This window comes from Tasmannia lanceolata, unplaced genomic scaffold (assembly GCF_043159265.1).
Source record: "Tasmannia lanceolata isolate RefF3 unplaced genomic scaffold, GAP_Taslan_0.1 ptg000029l, whole genome shotgun sequence".
Classification (NCBI taxonomy): Eukaryota; Viridiplantae; Streptophyta; class Magnoliopsida; order Canellales; family Winteraceae; genus Tasmannia; species Tasmannia lanceolata.
Genome location: NW_027518706.1, coordinates 3,100,905 through 3,121,957, shown reverse-complemented (window position 1 = coordinate 3,121,957; position 21,053 = coordinate 3,100,905). Strand labels below are relative to the sequence as shown.

Below are 21,053 nucleotides of genomic sequence, written 5' to 3'. Positions count from 1 at the left end.
TGACCGGTGCGGCAAGGGACTGGTACTCAAGGATCAGGCCGAACTCCATCAGCAACTTCGACGACTTCGGGGAACATCTAGTCCGCCACTTCATGAGCAGCCGCAGGCCAAGGAAAACCACAGCATCCCTGATGGCCTTGCGGCAGGAGGATAATGAGCCTCTCAAAGCCTTCGTCAGCCGCTTCAACAGGGAGGCACTCCAAGTGCCAAATCTAGACCCCTCGGCCGCTACGAACGCACTTCTCGCAGGTGCTAGATCAAATGATTTCCGCCGAGCAGTAGCCCGCCGGAATCCGCACTCACTAGCAGATCTAATAGCCGGGGCAGAGGAATATATATCAATAGAAGAGACACTGGCGGCCCTGGACGCAAGTAGGAGGAGAACCTCTGAAGACAAGAACCCTACCAAGCAACGTAGGGATGACAAGGCCGTCGGAATGAAAAGTCCCCCCAGAGGAGGGAGGAGAACTTTACCCCTCTCAACACCTCCAGGAGAAGCATACTGGCCGCAATCGAGGGAGAAGAATTCGTAAGATGGCCAACCAGAATGATCTCCAAGGGAAATAAGAGAGACCAATCAAAGTACTGTCGGTTCCACAGGGACTACGGTCACGACACGGACGAATGCTGGCAGCTCAAGGAAGAAATCGAGCTGTTGATTGGCCGGGGCTACTTGAAAAGGTATATCCGAAGTGACGGCCACAGAAGAGAGCGCAAGGAGAAAAGTCCCCAAGGCCGGAGCCCTCGGTGGTCACAGCCACCCCCTGCCGGGGGTCAATCTCCTCCGCCATCCAGTCCACAACCAGAGGCACACCGATCCCAGCCAAGGGGAGTCATCGGCACTATTATGGGCGGACCCGCCGCTGGGGGCACATCATCTGCTGCTCAAAAAGCATACGCACGTCGAGTCAACACCGTGCACACATGCAACAAGAAGATGAAGACGGACAATGAGATCTCCTTTTCAGATGTGGACCTCGACAATCTGATACTGCCACACGACGACGCCCTAGTCTTAACCATGCTCGTCGCAAACTGGGAGTTGAAGAAAATCCTGGTCGACAACGGGAATTCGGCCGATATTTTGTACTATCATGCTTTCGAGAGAATGATGATAGGTGATGACCGCTTAAGGCCGGCGAACTCAGATCTGTTCGGTTTTTCAGGAGAGGTCGTCAAAGTGGAGGGACAGATTGAACTCCCAGTCCTCGTCGGAGAGCCGCCCTGCCAAGCTTTTGCCATGGTCAACTTCCAGGTAGTGAGGGCCACTTCGGTCTATAACGCTATCTTGGGACGACCCGGGCAGAACTTAATCCGCGCAGTCGCTTCAGCGTATCACTAGAAAATGAAGTTCATAACGCCAAATGGCGTGGGTGAGGTCAGAGGAGATCAACCACAGTCCAGGGAGTGCTATGCCATGGCACTCAAAAGACAAAAAATGCATCGGAATCCTTGCCGATTGAACTACTTGATCTGAGAGACGAAGCACAGGTGACTGAACCCGCCGAAAACCTCCGCAAAATACTATCAGTAGGAGACCACCCGGCGTGGAAGTGACTATGTAAATATCTGCTGAATGTGAATGACAAGCTCTTTTGCGAATCTCTTCGTACTCATTACTCGGAAACCCAGTTCGCTAAAACTTGGGTACTCATCAAATTGGAAACCCAGTTCACTAAAACTAGGGTACTCGACGCTTGGTTCGCCACGGCTCATCTCCGCAAAGACTGGGAGCGCACTCCTGGTCCGGAACCAGTCCGGATGCAAAAACCAAAGCTCCTCGGAAACCCAGTTCGCTAAAACTTGGGTACTTATCAAATTGGAAACCCAGTTCACTAAAACTAGGGTACTCGACGCTTGGTTCGCCACGGCTCGTCTCTGCAAAGACTGGGAGCGCACTCCTGGTCCGGAACCAGTCCGGATGCAAAAACCAAAGCTCCTCGGAAACCCAGTTCGCTAAAACTTGGGTACTTATCAAATTGGAAACCTAGTTCACTAAAACTAGAGTACTCGACGCTTGGTTCGCCACGGCTCGTCTCCGCAAAGACCGGGAGCGCACTCCTGGTCCGGAACCAGTCCGGATGCAAAAACCAAAGCTCATCGGAAACCCAGTTCGCTAAAACTTGGGTACTTATCAAATTGGAAACCCAGTTCACTAAAACTAGGGTACTCGACGCTTGGTTCGCCATGGCTCGTCTCCGCAAAGACCGGGAGCGCACTCCTGGTCCGGAACCAGTCCGGATGCAAAAACCAAAGCTCCTCGGAAACCCAGTTCACTAAAACTTGGGTACTTATCAAATTGGAAACCCAGTTTACTAAAACTAGGGTACTCGACGCTTGGTTCGCCACGGCTCCTCTCCACAAAGACCGTGAGCGCACTCCTGGTTCGGAACCAGTCCGGATGCAAAAAACCAAAGCTCCTCGGAAACTCAGTTCACTAAAACTTAGGTACTCATCAAATTGGAAACCCAGTTCACTAAAACTAGGGTACTCGACGCTTGGTTTGCCACGGCTCGTCTCCGCAAAGACCGGGAGCGAACTCCTGGTCCGGAACCAGTCCGGATGCAAAAACCAAAGCTCCTCGGAAACCCAGTTCGCTAAAACTTGGGTACTCATCAAATTGGAAACCCGGTTGACTAAAACTAGGGTACTCGACGCTTGGTTCGCCACGGCTCGTCTCCGCAAAGATCGAGAGCGTACTCCTGGTCCGGAACCAACCCTGATGCAAAAACCAACGCCGCTTGGAATCCCAGTTCACTAAAACTCGGGTACTCTGGAAACCCAGTTCTCTAAAACTCGGGTACTCACTGCTTGGATCGCCACGGCTCGTCTCCGTGAAGATCGGGAGCGTAGTCCTGGTCCGGAACCAGCCCGGATGCAAAAACCAACACCGCTTGGAAACCCTGTTCGCTAAAACTAGGGTACTCGCTGCTCGGAAACCCAGTTCGCTAAAACTAGGGTACTCGCTGCTCGGAAACCTAAGTTCAATAAAACTTGGTCATCCTAAGCCGTTCAGAACATCTCCAGCCAGACTCGATATAACGCGTGGGTAAACTTTAACCTGAGGGTTCATCCGTCATCTCCAGCCGAACTGGATATAGCGCAAAGCGCTATTGGACAAAATTCAGTCTATCTCAAGCCGAACTGGATATAGCGCAAAGCGCTACAGGACAAAATTCAGTTCATCTCAAGCCAACCAGGACTCGGTGTGATTCGCTACAGGACAAAATTCAGTCCATCTCAAGCCGAACTGGATATAGCGCGAAGCGCTACAGGACAAAATTCAGTTCATCTCAAGCCGACCAGGACTCGGTGTGATTCGCTACAAGACAAAATTCAATTTCGTCTTTTAGCAGATTGCGCTATATTCAGTCCATCTCAAGCCAAACTGGATATAGCGCAAAGCGCTACAGGACAAAATTCAGTCCATCTCAAGCCGAACTGGATGTAGCGCAAAGCGCTACAAGACAAAATTCAGTTCATCTCAAGCCGAACTGGATATAGCGCAAAGCGCTACAGGACAAAATTCAGTTCATCTCAAGCCGAACTGGATATAGCGCAAAGCGCTACAGGACAAAATTCAGTCCATCTTAAGCCGAACTGGATATAGCGCAAAGCGCTACAGGACAAAATTCAGTTCATCTCAATCCGACCAGGACTCGGTGTGATTCGTTACAGGACAAAATTCAGTCCATCTCAAGACGAACTGGATATAGCGCGAACCGCCACAGGACAAAATTCAGTTCATCTCAAGCCGAACTGGATAAAGCGCAAAGCGCTACAGGACAAAATTCAGGCCGGACTGACGGCTTGGCCGCACTGCTTTTCCAGGCCGGACTGACGGCTTGGCTGCACTGCTTTCCCAGGTCGGACTGACGGCTTGGCCGAACTGCTTTTCCAGGCCGGACTGACGGCTTGGTCGAACTGCTTTTCCAGGCCGGACTGACGGCTTGGCCGCACTGCTTTTCCAGGCCGGACTGACGGCTTGGCCGCACTGATTTTCCAGGCCGGACTGACGGCGGCACTGATTTTTCGGGCCAGACTGACGGCTCGGCCGAACTGGATATAGCGCAAAGCGCTACAGGACAAAATTCAGGTCATCTCAAGCCGAACTGGATATGACGCGTCTCACTACACGACAAAAATCAGCCCGGCCCAAGCCGGACTGGATATGACGCGTCTCGCTACACGACAAAAATCAGTCCGGCCCAACCAGGACTGGATATGACCCGTCTCGCTACACGACAAAAATCAGTCTGGCCCAAGCCGGACTGGATATAACGCGTCTGGCTAAACGACAAAAAATCGAGCTGGACTGACAAACTCCGGACTGGTAATTTCCGGACTGCTCCAAATTTCGGACTGGTAATTTCCGGACTGCTCCAAACTCCGGACTGACAAACTCTGGACTGTAATTTCCGGACTGCTCCAAATTCCGGACTGGTAATTTTCGAACTGCTCCAAACTCCGGACTGACAAACTCCAGACTGGTAATTTCCGAACTGCTCCAAACTCCGGACTGACAAACTCCGGACTGGTAATTTCCGGACTGCTCCAAATTCCGGACTGGTAATTTCCGGACTGCTCCAAACTCCGGACTGCAAACTCCGGACTAGTAATTTCCGGACTGCTCCAAATTCCGGACTGGTAATTTCCGGACTGCTCCAAATTCCGGACTGCTCCAAACTCCGGACTGACAAACTCCGGACTAGTAATTTCCGGACTGCTCCAAATTCCGGACTGGTAATTTCCGGACTGCTCCAAATTCCGGACTGCTCCAAACATCGGACTGACAAACTTCGGGCTGGTAATTTCCAGACTGCTCCAAACTCCGGACTGACAAACTCCGGACTGGTAATTTCCGGACTGCTCCAAATTCCGGACTGCTCCAAACTCCGGACTGACAAACTCCGGGCTGGTAATTTCCAGACTGCTCCAAACTCCGGACTGACAAACTCCGGACTGGTAATTTCCGGTCTGCTCCAAATTCCGGACTGCTCCAAACTCCGGACTGACAAACTTCGGACTAGTAATTTCCGGACTGCTCCAAATTCCGGACTGGTAATTTCCGGACTACTCCAAATTTCGGACTGGTAATTTCCGGACTCCTCCAAATTCCGGACTGGTAATTTCCGGACTCCTCCAAATTCCGGACTGCTCCAAACTCCGAACTGACAAACTCCGGACTAGTAATTTTCGGACTGCTCCAAATTCTGGACTGCTCCAAACTCCGGACTGGTAATTTCCGGACTGCTCCAAATTCCGGACTGCTCCAAACTCCGGACTGACAAACTCCGGACTGATAATTTCCGGACTGCTCCAATCTCTGGACTGCTCCAATCCCCCGACTGCTCCAAATTCCGGACTGTCTCACATGCCGGACCTCGACCACCACCAATCAGAGATGTACTCACCACATTTCCCCAAGTCACCATAATAACTTGGAGAAGTGGGGGGCAACTGATGGGGTGTAAAAACAGCAGCCTATTAGATGTCGACACGTGTCTTGAGGGGGCCCACCGCAGACCAGCCTATTAGCTGCCGACACGTGTCTCGAGGGGGCCCACCGCAGACCCCGCGTCAGCAGGGGTAGTTTGGTAATTACGGCAGAGTAGGTGAGCTCGAGCCTATAGCTGGTCGACACCTGTCTTGGAGCATTAACTCCCCAACTACCCCAGTTTTTCCTCTATAAAAGGGCTTCCAAAGCTCATAAAGAAGGGTAATAACTTCTTCACCCACCACTCTTAAAACTCCTCTCTTCACTCCAGCTCATACTGACTTGAGTGTCGAAGGGCCTGTCCGGAGTACACTCTGGGTCGGTCATTCTGACCTCGTTTGCTTCTGTGCAGAACACAGTTCATCCGGACTCTATTTCCTTCACTTCAGCTCGTCGGGCCCTCCAGCTCGGTTCTTACGTCACTGTCATATCTGTTAACCGATTTCGGGCCTAACATGGTCCATCCTAATCAAACATCACGTTGATCTTGTAGAACATGATGACCTTGGTCCGTCCTCATCAAACATCACATGCATAAGACACAAAAATCAAGTGTTTAGCTTTTCTTGGCAGAACCCTAAATGAGGCTTCAAAGATCAAATGATCAGAGTGTTCTCAACCGCATTCGGCTAGATTTATAATTTTCATTTGAATCAAAGGATCTGATCATCTGATCATGTAAATGAGGCAGAAGTGGGGCCCAATAAGTGTCTTTCAGGAAGGAGGGTAAAATTGAACTATTTTAACATTTTCCTAGAAACACTGACACGGTACACTTGTAAGATGGCCCTCCAATGTCAATAAGACATGAATTGTTCTTACTAGTCTAATAAACCGACTTACAAATGAGAGGAATGATAGGATAAAGGGCGACATTGCCAAAATCTGCTCCAAGGGTGTCTCTATTGGTGGATTTTTGCAAATTGAAGCGCCGAAAAAGTGGAATGGAAAACATGTTTATTTTGCAAAAATCAACCAATATGGGTGGCCTTGGAGCTGGTTTTTGCAAGGGCGCCCTTTATTCTATCATTCCTCTACAAATGAATGATAAAAAGACATGAATTACAGTTCACATTCAAGTCCTCAAAATAAGTAGTTGGGGTTATGGATAAAATCTAACTGACATAAGAATTGTGGGCCCCATCACAAGCCTCATTATTATCATGTGATTTGCTAAGGAACATTGCACAAGGCATTTTGCGGGCGGGCTGTTGCATGAGCGTGCAGCCTCATTTTTATCATGTGATTTGCTAGGGAGCATCGAAGAAAGCATTTCACAGGCGGGCTAGTGCATAAGATGCATTTTGAATATATAAGACAAAATCTATGCCTATGTGGCGCTCTCTCACGAACAGCTCACGTGCGAAATGCCTTCTACGATGTTAGCTAGCAAATCCCTATTACCATTTGGAAAATGATATAGTCGCCCCCTTTTCTTCCGTGGGCCAACCACTTGTCGTGTAGAAATATGAGTCTTAAATGCACTAAGGGGAAGAAAAGCGCGTAGGGGGTGAGAAATATTCGGCAGGTATAATTATTTTACGATGTTTGGCTCGGCTTGAGCCGCTTGCCTGAGTTAAGCCCTATTAAAATATGTCAGAAAAACAGAAGATAAAACATGCTTATTTTCCGCCGCGATTGAAAGTAAAAGATATGTTAAAAAATTAGGATTTGCTAGCCTCCTTCTCAAAAGGCATTTCGCAGATGGCTGACAGCAGCCACACATGCTTCTTTTCAGCAGATTTTGTCTTCATTCACGAGGTGCTTGCTGTCAGATGCAACTATGCAACAGACCATCTGCGAAATGCCTTTTGCAAAGGACGCTAGCAAATCCCTAAAAAATGGTAAAGAACATAAGGCTTGTCTTCTTTCATGCCCAGTCAATGACTATAATACCCCTCTTTTATTCCTTTAATCACATTCATAGAACACCACAGTAACGAAATGACTATAATACCCCTACCCTATTGATCTAATCACATGTAGAGCATGCGCGTGGTTAGATAAAAGGGTCTTGGAATTCTGTTTGACCGAAAGTAGGAAGCTAGGTCTCTCCAGAAGGGAAGAAGTAGGAAGAGAAAAATATATGAACATTTATTGAAAACTACACAAAATTAAACATAATCAATTTTCAATGTTTCTCACATCTCAAAACAAGTAATTGAAGTCTGTTGTTTATTAGAGCAATGATGATGTTTATTAGAGTTACATTACCAAAAGTAACTTAAATTATGTTGTTTGTTCCTAAGAGATGACTGAGGGATAAAAAAAAAAGGGCGGTTGCATGAGGCTCCCACCGTTATGGAGTCTGGAGAGGGCTACATGTACGCAGCCTTACTCCTGCTTTGTAGAGAGGCTGTTTCCATTACTCGAACCAGTGACCACCAGGTCACAATGGAGCAACCTTACTGTTGTGCCAAGGTTCGCCCTCCAGGAGAAGGAGAAGACTGAGGGATAATATCAAATTATCAGCCAGCTGCCTGTGTAAACTATGGAAGGCTGGAGTGAGGGACTATATCAGTGTGGTGAAGTGAGAAGAGCGTGAATGTTCATACAAGCACCCAAAGAAAGCTAGGGAAGATTAAGGAGACATTGTGAGTAGGATCAGAGCACTCATGAATCCATAGTCATAACAAAACTTGAAAGATCTATTTCAGGACATAACTCAAACATGCTGAGGTGATCATCCAGTAAAGATAGATTAATTCGAATTGCTAGAGATCACTCCTTTTGTAATTTTCCTATTTTTCTGCTTTAATATTTTTTTTTGCCTCTGTTCATAAGAGAAATAAATCAATGGGAAAAGACTAAGACCCAACTTGAATTCTATCACCCAAAAATCAAGAGTGATCTATAAAGGGAATGTTGGGTTTCATGTTTATTCTTATCATTTATAGATTGATTGCACGGGTTAATTGCAATGATTTCTTTCTGATGGGGTCCGGACTCAGCACTGATGGGTCCGAACTCAGCAGTGATGAGGTCCGAACTCAGCAACCAATTGGCTGTTGGCACGTGACCCTCACAGGGACCGTTGCAAAGCCAACACCTGTCCCTGCTAGGTGTGACACCTGGACCAATCAGGGACTTCCACATACCCTTCTTAGGTATGAGACCTGGTCCATACAGAGGCCACCACCTGTCCTGGACAGGTGGCTCAGAACTACCACCTGTCCTAGACAGGTGGCTCAGAATCACTATAAATAGCCTTCACTTGTGCTAAGGTGAGGGATCTGAAATAAAAAACCCTAAGCTTTCTGCTCTGACATTGCTCTGCACTCCTGCTCATACTGACTTGAGTGTCGAAGCGTCCGTCCGGAGCACCACTCCGGGTTGGTCCTCTGACCCTTTTTCTTCTTGTCTGTGCCCTTGTGCAGCGCAGGACTCCCCTAGCCTTTCAGGTGTGACTTGCCAGACCAGCCCTTCAGGCCCAGATCAGCCCTTCCGGCCTTACCATAACCTGTTACCAATTTTAGACCTAACAGATTTGGCGCCATCCGTGGGACCCCGCAACAAAAAGCTGTTCGGAACCTCACTTAAGCAATGGTAGGGAAAAACGGAAAGCATGTGCCAACCTCCCGGACGACCCGGGCTACGGCCCCCCGCGAAGGAAGAAGCGAGCGATTGGCCTCGCAGATAGAGGTCGGGGCGGCAGGGGAGCGCAATCCGACTCGCTCGGACCGTTCAGACCCTACCCCGACCCCGAGGGAGATGCGGGCCCTTTTCCAAGAAATGACTGCTGTGATTGCGCAGTTCAGGAATCCGGCCACCGCACTCCAGCAGCACCCAGCCGAAGCCTCTCAGCCCGCCCAGAGGAGGGGAAGCTCCCGCAGAGAGCACACGCCTCCGCCCCGGGAGCAGACTCGTCACTCTACAAGACGAGATCACCTCTCCCGGGACAAGCATGTGCGCCCCGAGCCTCGCCTACATCACCGGTCATGATCTCCCTCCGTACAAAGGCATGGCAGCAAGAGAGAGGCCACGCACGGAGAGGGATCGCGGCACCGGCGAAGGAGTCCGGCCAGTCAGTCCGGATCAGCTATGAGCCCGCCAGCAAGGAGAGATAGGCCCGTCCACCGGGCTGAGGAAAGAGAGGACCCGGTATTGCGAAGGATCCAGCAGATCGACCACCGGATCGAAGAGCTCGCCAGAGAGCAGGGCCGGCCTGCCTCCCGGATCTTCACAAGTACTCAACCATTTTCGGACAGAGTGCTCAGCGCAGAGGCCCCTGCGGGCTGGAAGATGCCGCAGATTCCGCAGTATGACGGGACCACCGACCCCGTGGACCACCTGGAGACTTTCAGGACCACAATGCTCATCCACGGGGCGTCGGATGGATTCCTTTGCCGGGCATTTCCCACCACGTTGACCGGAGCAGCGCGGGACTGGTACTCGCGGCTTAAGCCCAGGTCAGTGGACAATTTTGATGATTTTGGGGATAACCTGGCCCGCCATTTCATGAGCAGCAGGAGACCCAGGAAGACGACCGCTTCGCTGATGGCCCTCAGGCAGGGAGATGATGAGGCCTTGAAAGTGTTCGTTGGTCGCTTTAACAGGGAAGCTCTTCAGGTTCCCAACCTGGATCCCTCCGCGGCCACGAACGCCCTTCTGGCCGGCGTCCGATCAACTGACTTCAGGCGAGCAGTGGCCCGGCGCAACCCGCAGTCCCTCGCAGACCTGATGGCCGGGGCGGAGGAGTACATCTCAGTAGAGGAAACTCTCGCCGCCCTGGACTCTGCTAGCAAGAGAAGGCCCGAGGAGAAGAACCCTACCAAGCAGCGTAGGGATGATAAGTCTCAGAAGAAGGAGAGAAGCCCTTCCAGCAGGGAGAGAAGCCCTTCTCGAAAGGGGAGAAGCCCCCAAGCGAGAGAACATTACACGCGGCTGACCGCGTCCAGAGCACAGATCCTGGCAGCCATTCGGGAAGAGGACTTCATCCGGTGGCCGGAGAGGCAGACCTCGTCCACAAAAAGAAACATGTCCCAGTACTGCAGGTTCCACAAGGACCACGGCCACGACACCAACGCGTGCCTTCATCTGAAGGAGGAGATCGAGCAGTTGATCAGCCGAGGGTACCTCGGAAGGTACTTGAAGAATGATGACAACAAAAGAGAACGCAAGGAGAAGCCGAAGCCCAGAGGCAGAAGCCCTCGCGGCGCTCAACCTCTAGGCGACCGCATTCAAGCTCCGGCCCCGGCCAGCCCCCCTCCTCAGGTACCTCAACCTCAGCCTCATGGTGTTATTGGTACCATTTCAGGAGGGCCGACCGCAGGAGGAACCTCTTCATCAGCCCGCAGGACTTATGCCCGGCAGGTAAACGCCGTCCATACCTGCAGCAAGAAGGCCAAGCTAGAGAACGAGATATCATTTTCAGATGCAGATCTCGACGGCCTGATCCTCCCGCATGATGATGCCCTGGTCATCACCATGCTGGTGGCGAACTGGGAAATGAAGAAGATCTTGGTCGACAACGGGAGTTCCGCAGACATCCTCTATTATCACGCCTTCGAGCGGATGCTGATCGGAACCGACCGTCTGAAGCCTGCCAACTCAGATCTGTTCGGGTTCTCCGGAAAAGTTGTCAAAGTTGAAGGGCAGATCGAGCTTCCAGTTCTTATTGGGGAGCCGCCCTGCCAGTCCTTCGCCATGGTGAACTTCTTGGTGGTAAGGACCAAGTCGGCTTACAATGCGATCCTGGGACGCCCCGGCCAGAATCTCCTCCGAGCTGTTCCCTCCACCTATCATCAGAAGATGAAGTTTACTACACCAGGAGGTATAGGGGAAATCAGAGGGGATCAGCCCCAGTCGAGGCGGTGCTATGTAGCGGCACTGAAAGGGAAGAATGCGTCTGAGTCTCTGCCAATCGAACTGTTTGATCTAAGGGATGAAGCCCAGATCCCTTTCTACAGCGATGACGACCAGAGGCTTGTCCGGATCGGCTCTGCCTTGTCAGAGGCCGCGCAGCAGGATCTTGTTGAGTTCCTCAGAGCCAATGCTTGAAGGCCTGTAAAGAATCTCTGTAATGAACTTTCAAAAAGAAATAAAGTGGAGTTGTCACTAAACTGTGTCCCTCACTTTTGAGTCACTAATATATGCCAGCTCCTCTAATCAAACTCTAAGTGTTTGCAGACTTAGCTCTCAGCCTAAGTGTTTGCAGACTTAGAGAGCGGCAGTGGTGCACTCCGGCGCGTCCAATTTGGTGTGGAGATCAGTTCCAACCATGGACCCGGCCTAGTGGAAAACCACCTCAAAGACTCTAAGTGTTTGCAGACTTAGCTCTCAGCCTAAGTGTTTGCAGACTTAGAGAGCGGCAGTGGTGCACTCCGGCGCGTCCAATTTGGTGTGGAGATCAGTTCCAACCATGGACCCGCCCTAGTGGAAAACCACCCCAAAGACTCTAAGTGTTTGCAGACTTAGAGAGCGGCAGTGGTGCACTCTGGCGCGTCCAATTTGGTGAGGAGATCACTTCCAAACGTGGACCTGCCCTAGTGGAAAACCACCTCAAAGACTCTAAGTGTTTGCAGACTTAGCTCTCAGCCTAAGTGTTTGCAGACTTAGAGAGCGGCAGTGGTGCACTCCGGCGCGTCCAATTTGGTGTGGAGATCAGTTCCAACCGTGGACCTGCCCTAGTGGAAAACCACCTCAAAGACTCTAAGTGTTTGTAGACTTAGCTCTCAGCCTAAGTGTTTGCAGACTTAAAGAGCGGCAGTGGTGCACTCCGGCGCGTCCAATTTGGTGTGGAGATCAGTTCCAACCGTGGACCTGCCCTAGTGGAAAACCACCTCAAAGACTCTAAGTGTTTGCAGACTTAGCTCTCAGCCTAAGTGTTTGCAGACTTAGAGAGCGGCAGTGGTGCACTCCGGCGCGTCCAATTTGGTGTGGAGATCAGTTCCAACCACATGGACCCGCCCTAGTGGAAAACCACCTCAAAGACCTGCCCGGCCTGGCCGTCCACAGCCTAAGCCGGACAGGATATGGCGCAATCGCTAGACGCCAAAAGACCTGCCCAGCCTGGCCGTCCACAGCCGAAGCCGGACAGGATATGGCGCAGTGGTGCACTCCGGCACGTCCGCAATGGCTTGGAGACCAGTTCCGGCCAAGGACACCTAGTGAAAAACCACCTTATAAAGCCCAAGTTCTGAAGACTTGGATCCAAGCAGTGGTTCACTCCGGTCCGTCCCGAAATGGCTTGGAACCCAATTCCGGCCAGGGACCACCCGTGGAAAACCACCTAAAATCCGAGTTCAGAAAAATGGGATCCTGCATTGGTGGTTCACCTCGATTCGCCTCTAAATGGCTGTGAGCCAACTCCCGGCCAGGAGAGTACGGGGGCCAAAAACCACCCACAATGAAATCCAAGTTCTTAAACTGGGGTTAAGGAGCCGCTTGGTTCACTCCGGTCCAATACTATGGCCGGACATGATATTTTTCTTGGTCATCTCGGACCGACCAGAAAATGAGGTCATCTCAGGCCGACCAGAAAATGAGGTCATCTCAGGCCGACCAGAAAATCTGGTCATCTGTAGAAGACAAAAGACCTGCCCGGCCTAGCCGCCCAGAAGGTTTAGCCGGACAGGATATGACGCGTTCGCCAGAAGACACAAGATCTGTCCGGCCTGGCCGCCCAACGTCTTCGCCGAAGCCGGACAGGATATGGCGCAACCGCTACGCGACAAAAGACCTGCCCGGCCTAGCCGCCCAGAAGGCTTAGCCGGACAGGATATGATGTGTTCGCCAGAAGACACAAGACCTGTCCGGCCTGGCCGTCCAACGTCTTCGCCGAAGCCGGACAGGATATGATGTGTTCGCCAGAAGACACAAGACCTGTCCGGCCTGGCCGTCCAACGTCTTCGCCGAAGCCGGACAGGATATGGCGCAACCGCTACGCGACAAAAGACCTGCCCGGCATAGCCGCCCAGAAGGCTTAGCCGGACAGGATATGACGCGTTCGCCAGAAGACACAAGACCTGTCCGGCCTGGCCGTCCAACGTCTTCGCCGAAGCCGAACAGGATATGGCGCAACCGCTACGCGACAAAAGACCTGCCCGGCCTAGCCGCCCAGAAGGCTTAGCCGGACATGATATGACGCGTTCGCCAGAAGACACAAGACCTGTCCGGCCTGGCCGTCCAACGTCTTCGCCGAAGCCGGACAGGATATGGCGCAACCGCTACGCGACAAAAGACCTGCCCGGCATAGCCGCCCAGAAGGCTTAGCCGGACAGGATATGACGCGTTCGCCAGAAGACACAAGACCTGTCCGGCCTGGCCGTCCAACGTCCTCGGCGAAGCCGGACAGGATATGGCGCAACCGCTACGCGACAAAAGACCTGCCCGGCATAGCCGCCCAGAAGGCTTAGCCGGACAGGATATGACGCGTTCGCCAGAAGACAAAAGACCTGCCCGGCCTAGCCGCCCAGAAGGCTTAGCCGGACAGGATATGACGCGTTCGCCAGAAGACAAAAGACCTGTCCGGCCTGGCCGTCCAACGTCTTCGCCGAAGCCGGACAGGATATGGCGCAACCGCTACGCGACAAAATTCTGCCAGGCCGAACCGCCCAGAAGGGCTCGGCCGGACAGACCTCCAGTGCAACTTCTGCCCGGCCGAGCCGCCCAGAAGGCTCGGACGGACAGACCTCCAGTGCAAATTCTGCCCGGCCTAGCCGCCCAAAAGGCTCGGACAGACAGACCTCCAGTGCAAATTCTGCCCGGCCTAGCCGCCCAGAAGGCTTAGCCGGACAGGATTTGACGCGTTCGCTAGGTGACAGAGGACCTGTCCGGCCTAGCCGCCCCGTCCAAGAGATCTGTCCGGCCACGACGCTCCGGGAGTTTAGCTGGCGAGACATCTGGTTCAAATTTCGACCAGACTGGATTGCACAGGGGCTCCTGCCCGGCCGTGCTCCTTCAGGCCAAGCTACAAGGCCGGACCAGGCCGCCCAGAGGCCCCTGGCCACTGCAGCTTTTCTGGCCCATACCTGAGGCCGGCCTCAGCTGCCCAGAGGCCTCAAGGCCGGCCAGATGCTGTTTTAACCCTCTTTTTGCTTCCCCTAGCCGCTGTCACGACTCGGAGAACCAGGGGGCAACTGATGGGGTCCGGACTCAGCACTGATGGGTCCGAACTCAGCAACCAATTGGCTGTTGGCACGTGGCCCTCACAGGGACCGTTGCAAAGCCAACACCTGTCCCTGCTAGGTGTGACACCTGGACCAATCAGGGACTTCCACCTACCCTTCTTAGGTATGAGACCTGGTCCATACAGAGGCCACCACCTGTCCTGGACAGGTGGCTCAGAACTACCACCTGTCCTAGACAGGTGGCTCAGAATCACTATAAATAGCCTTCACTTGTGCTAAGGTGAGGGATCTGAAATAAAAAACCCTAAGCTTTCTGCTCTGACATTGCTCTGCACTCCTGCTCATACTGACTTGAGTGTCGAAGCGTCCGTCCGGAGCACCACTCCGGGTTGGTCCTCTGACCCTTTTTCTTCTTGTCTGTGCCCTTGTGCAGCGCAGGACTCCCCTAGCCTTTCAGGTGTGACTTGCCAGACCAGCCCTTCAGGCCCAGATCAGCCCTTCCGGCCCTACCATAACATGTTACCAATTTTAGACCTAACACTTTCCATACCTGATTGCTCCAAATCCTCAGAATATTTTCATTCTTACATAGAAATGCCATGGAATGTTATAGTTAGCTCAATTTAGTATGCGATGGTAAAGTCTGGTTTAGTGGGTCATATCATCCTTCTTTTCATATGTTTTAGGAGCTTTAAATTATTTTGTTTATTTTGGGTAGATCTTACTGTTAATGATCCGTTTTTGCAATTAGTGCTCACATGATTTTATGATCCCACTTGATGTTAGCACCCCTCCTGAAAATTACCAGCATTGATTTGGCAATTTCATGCTTCAGATTATTGGGTTTGAAATGGGCTTTTTCTAATGCTGTAAACTGTTGCTTGCTTACTTAATCTCATAATTGCTTCTTTTACTGATAAAACCATTCCATTTAATAAACCCCCATCTATCCACATTGAGATTTGGTTGTACTCTTGGCTACAACATTTGAGTTTTGGTGTACAGGATCTAGCGGAAAGGTTCCTAATATGTGTCTATTTGAATCTTGCACTGTGTTTACGAATTCTGATTTGACTTGGAAATTGTATATTCATATCTTAGTTCTAGTTGGATGAATCGAGGTAAAACAGGTAAAACTCACTGATGTTTTAAAATGAAGTTTGGACTTGGTGTTTGTAGCCTTTTCTTTGCTAAAGAAACCTTTGGGTTTTATTTAAAGCCAGGCCAAATTGAGTCAATTCAAGCAAACACTGAGTCAATCAGCGATTTTTTCAACAATTATCTTTCCTGAACTCGTCTAACCTCATCTGCCTATGCTACCCACAGTTTTATATAAAAGGTGAGCTGATTGGAGGTTCTGACATAGTGTTGGAGATGCACTAGAGTGGGGAACTCAAGCGAGTGTTAACCGAGAAAGGTTTCATATCAAAGGTGAGCTGATAGGAGGTTGTGATATTGTAGACTGCACAATAGTGGTGAGCTCAAATAAACCCTCGCCGAGTAGGTACAAACTCAACTGCCAAATGCATAATATTCTCATGCATGGAATATCACTTCTACATTTTCTGGTCTGTTAATTACTTACAAGTCAGTGTTTATTGATGCTATAGGGGTTTAGAAGGCTAATACAAGTTTAAATCATATTTTTCACTTTCCAATTTTGTGGGATCTTTGATGTATGATCATAACATTATTTATGCTATATGTTATGGTTTGAGCTATCAGATCTTCTATGTTACAGCGGGTAATTTTCGTTCATCAGTGTACTTGTTTTATATGGTTCTCTATCCTTTCTTAGCATCTTAATGGTGGCCATGCTTTACTTTCCAAAGAAATTGTTTACCCAAGTTCTTAAAAATGGTATGAATCTGAAGTCTACTAGTAACCCAGTTTAAGTACTCAGTCGAGTTTTCCAGTTGGAACCTGTTTCTGGTCCTTGTGACAGATTATATTTGTCATCTCTGAACATCGGTATGGCCTACTATTGGAGGGTCCAGAGTCCAGACTAACCACTGTAGGTACCCTGACTATCGATGAGTCATGCAAAACCGGATGATCTTAGCCGTTTGATGAATCAACTTTTGCTTGTTGAATGTGAATCATGTGACAGTTAATGAAGGCCATCATTATAAGGTTAGAACAGGAGTCCAGAATCACAACCTACTGAGAGTAGACCCAACACTAGTTGAAATCCGCTATCGACTGAGTCAACTCGACATATCATTTGAATACGCAATAAAGTTCTAAAACAATGTATTAACCCTTTTCTTTTTTGCAGTTGGGCTGAGACAAGAGTTTTTTATTTTTTTGCATGTTTAAGTACAGATGAAATCTAGTCTGCGAAGTAGAGTAACCTGTGTCCATATTTCATTCATATGGCCTTCAAGTTTTCCATTTTTTTTTCTTTTCTTCCTCTTCTTTTACACACTACTAGCTTTGTTATTTCTACTATCACTACTATTACTACAACTACCCATGTGGTGAGAGAGACTCCCCATCAACTCTGTCTCCAGAGCCTTGAACTGGGCTATCTGTGACTGCAATTCAGAGTTCTGTCTCTGTAGGTTCTTGTTTTCTTCCATCAGATGATCCACGTTGACCGCGGATTGTTTTACGCTGGCCTTGAGAAAGCTTGGGAAAATGCTAGGCAAACACTTTCTTCTTGTGATCTCCCCAAGAATATGTCTTCCTCCTTTTCGGAACTTCTCGTGTTGGAATTCCCATCGATCCGATGCCGATTTCTTAAACCCCTATACCAAGATTATCAATTCATTAAAACACTAGTAAGGATTATATAATAGTTCTTTAGTTTGAAAATAACTAAGTAATCCCATAATTACAAAGTTTGGATTTGGGAATAATTCGGAGGCAAATGCTAGAAAAATTAGGAAAAAAACATGTGTTTTTCTATTTGCAACACTATATATGAGAAGTCGACTGATTATAGAGAAAATTTGTGTTTAATTGGGAAATTTTTTCATCTAATTAGGAAAATGCAAATAGTTTTTGAAATATATTGATTTTTTCATGAAATTTCGGCTATTCAGCTAATTTTGCAACTATGCTCATGCCTGATGTAGCAATTAAAACACGATCTAAATGCGGCGCATCTGCATCATGCCATGATCAGGTGATTGCGACCATTCGATTAGATGATCTTTTGGCCACTAAGAACCCATGATGGGGGATCACAAGGTTGGTTTCCAGTCCAATTGATCAAAGGTGTGAGGCCCACCGATGAAATTCATCAAGCCACATCATAATATGATGCGGATGCGCTACATTGGATCAGTGTTTAAAAGCGCAGATGTGACGCGGAACGCAGCTAAGAAAAATCCTTGTCGACTCGGCGCGGACACTGCCAAGAACGTGGTTGACACGGTTGACACAGTCATAACTGGGGAGAGTCAAAAGAGTTTATTGACTCTGTAGGGCAAAACGCGGAATGCGGATGTAGTGAAACGCGGAATGCGGATGTAGTGAAACGCGGAACGCGACCGAGGTAAAAAAGAGTCGACTTGGGCGACTTCCTTACCGAGTCAAGGAGTTTTTAAACACTGCATTGGATCATTATTTGTGATAATAAAGAAATTAGCAATTAAAATAGCTCTTACGAGCCTTAATTAATCAAGAAAGGAACAAACGGCCATTGAATGTGACTTTGATTTATTTTTTTTCCATTTATTTATGCAACTTCAGAATAAGATTTTCTCCCAAATGGGGAAATCAATAGAAATGCTTAGAATTTAAATAGTTTGTAAAGTTAGAACAGAGAAAAAGCAAAAAAGAGACCACAGACACTACAGAGAAATAGTTTGTAAAGTTAAAATAATGAAAAAGCAAAGACTAGACCACAACCACTACAAAGAAACATAGTAAAAGAAGGGAAAGTAGCTGACTTTGTTCTTTATTTTTTGTTTTTTATTCTTCCTTTATTTTTATTTTTTTCCTTTTTGGTAGGTGAGTTTGTCTTTAGTTATATATACAAGTAATGAAAAATCAACATTTGACTACCTCTATCACATTGTCGTTGATAGTAAGTGATCGATACATGCATTATGAAAAAGAAAGAAAGAAGAATTGACTGACAATGATCATGTTTAGTAGACGAAAAATATCAATTTCACGAAAAAAAAAAAAAAAAAAGGGAAATGATAAATGCGCCCCTTTTAATCACACGGGACACCCAGCTACAGTGTACATGACAATCAAACCCGTTGAATCCTTCCGATGTGAAGTACATCAGCCCCTCTGCAGTCATTGATACACTGCTGCTGGGTGTCTCAAGTGATGGAAAGGGGCTCATTTATCATTTCAAAAATACCATACACAATATATATTTGGTCGTCGTACTATATGTGTGTACAGACACATTTGAAATAAAATGAGGTGAATTTATTCTTTAAATATGCTGAAGGTGTAGGATCTTATGTGAACAACCATTGATCCTAGATAAAAACTCTGGATTGAGTGTGAAATAACTGGATTTACTCACTGACCAAGTGATAAATAAATGGTATAAAGGTAATCGGTACATCTTATCTTAGTTAGACATAGATGATTCAATGTAGCTCTATTTTTTTTTTTTTTTTTAAAAAGGCAGCCCAGTGAACGAGGCTCCTACCATTGCGAGAAGGTCACAATTGAGCAACCCGACCGTTGTGCCAAGGCTCGCCCCCTCATGGGAAGGGCTAGATATGCTAGATGTACGCAGCCTTACCCCTGCTTTTGAGAGAGGCTGTTTCCGTGACTCAAACTTGTGACATGACTCGAACCCATGACTCTAAATTAACTATATTATAATTAGTAGTTAATTAAATTAATAAAACCTAGAGTTCTGTTATGGGTGAAATTCTAAACTATATTAAAATTAGTAGTTAATTAAATTGATTAAACCTGTTAGAGTTCTGTTATGGGTAATTTCTAATATATTTTTTTACAACATGTTATGAAAAAAATCAAGGTTTGGCTGATCACAGAGAATAACTGATAAATTATCTATAATTAAAGTAAAAATAAAGACTTGGTCATTGATAATAATGGATAATAGCTGATAGATGCCGATTATTATGACAACGATCAATAATTTTCTTTTAAATTGGAAGAAAAAGAGCGAAATAGATTGTTAAGTATATAAGCTATGACAACTGTCTATAATCATGAAAATTAGCCGATAAATATAGATTAATTACAACAAAGAAATCAATATTTGAGTGCAAAATAAACTTGAATGGGAATTACGAGTTAAATTATTCATCATATAGCCAACTTAAATGGGAATTGATATTTGCAAAAACTTGATCAATAAATTTCAAATATCATTTCCCAAAATCTATCATGTCAGTACCCATCTAACAACAATGTTTAATTATCTGAAAACATGTCTAATTACAAGGCTAAATAGCTAAGATTAATGTAAAAAAAAAAAACATGTGGATATATGATTTTTTGTAGTTTTATCTTCTTATTTTTGTGTTCTAACTTACATAAGTATTGAGTTGTCTGATGAAACTTGAGAAGTTGCAGTGCTTGAAGTATCTTGGAAGAAGAAACTGAGAGAAATCCTGCGGCGACCACACGACAAATCCGGTCCCATTTTCGTTCCACGAGATGACGTGATCTGATCCTGACCCTTCGATCAGATCGTAAGTTTTCGAGATGAACGGTGCCGGAGACCGCGTTTTTGAGCTCTGGCTAATGCTCCGGCATAGCCGAGGTGCGTCTGTGTTCACCTTCTCCATGTTCTTCATGGAAAATAGTGTTCAAATACTCATCTCTCAAAGTCTTTAAACAACTGTAACTCCCACATGGTCGGCAATTTTTTGCTCTATAGGGTAGGGGGGATGGATATATTTTTAATTTGAACTGAAATAGCAGTGAAATTTGACTAGAAAATGTCTGTAATTCTGACCAATTTTAGTACGAAGAAGAAGAAAATTGTGGGTTGTAAGGTGGGCCCTCCATTTTTCTTGCGTGATCAGAGTCATTGATCTTGTGGGCCACCACCAATTCAATACTGGTTTGGACGGTGGATATTCTCTCTTTAGCCAAATTGGAATTTTCTGTTTGGGTGTTTATCTGAAGAAAGTTAGGTAATTGACCGGTGCCCACTAGTTAACAAACATGTGCCATGCATGTATGGTAGGCCCATCAGGGCAATTGAATGGGAAGAAGATTCTTTATTTATGGGCGTGATTTGACCGGCCAAACTTTGATTGTTGCTGGGCATGTGCAAGATCTAAGGGAGAAGGATCACATGTTGAAAAAGGTCATAAAACCATATAGTAGGGAAATGATTTCGGCCCTCTGGTTTTGTTAATGACACTCCATGTTTTAATAACCAACATTCTCATTGACTGCTACGACCAGTCGACCACTTTGGTGCGTTTGGATTGCCGGAATCAGGAATCGGGATCTGATTCCATTTGTGCCCAACTCTAACCTTTGGCTTTTGCCGCTTTGGTTCAAAAAATGAATGGAATTAA

General features: G+C 47.7%; 1 long non-coding RNA gene across 1 annotated transcript; it reads right to left on the bottom strand.

The window, feature by feature from the left end:
- Positions 1–16,804: 16,804 nt before the first annotated feature.
- LOC143859255 (uncharacterized) lies at positions 16,805–20,465 on the bottom strand. The gene is made up of 2 exons (XR_013239211.1): positions 20,055–20,465; positions 16,805–17,318 (listed from the first exon to the last, which is right to left on the bottom strand). It is a non-coding gene; the product is annotated as an uncharacterized LOC143859255 (long non-coding RNA).
- Positions 20,466–21,053: the final 588 nt, after the last annotated feature.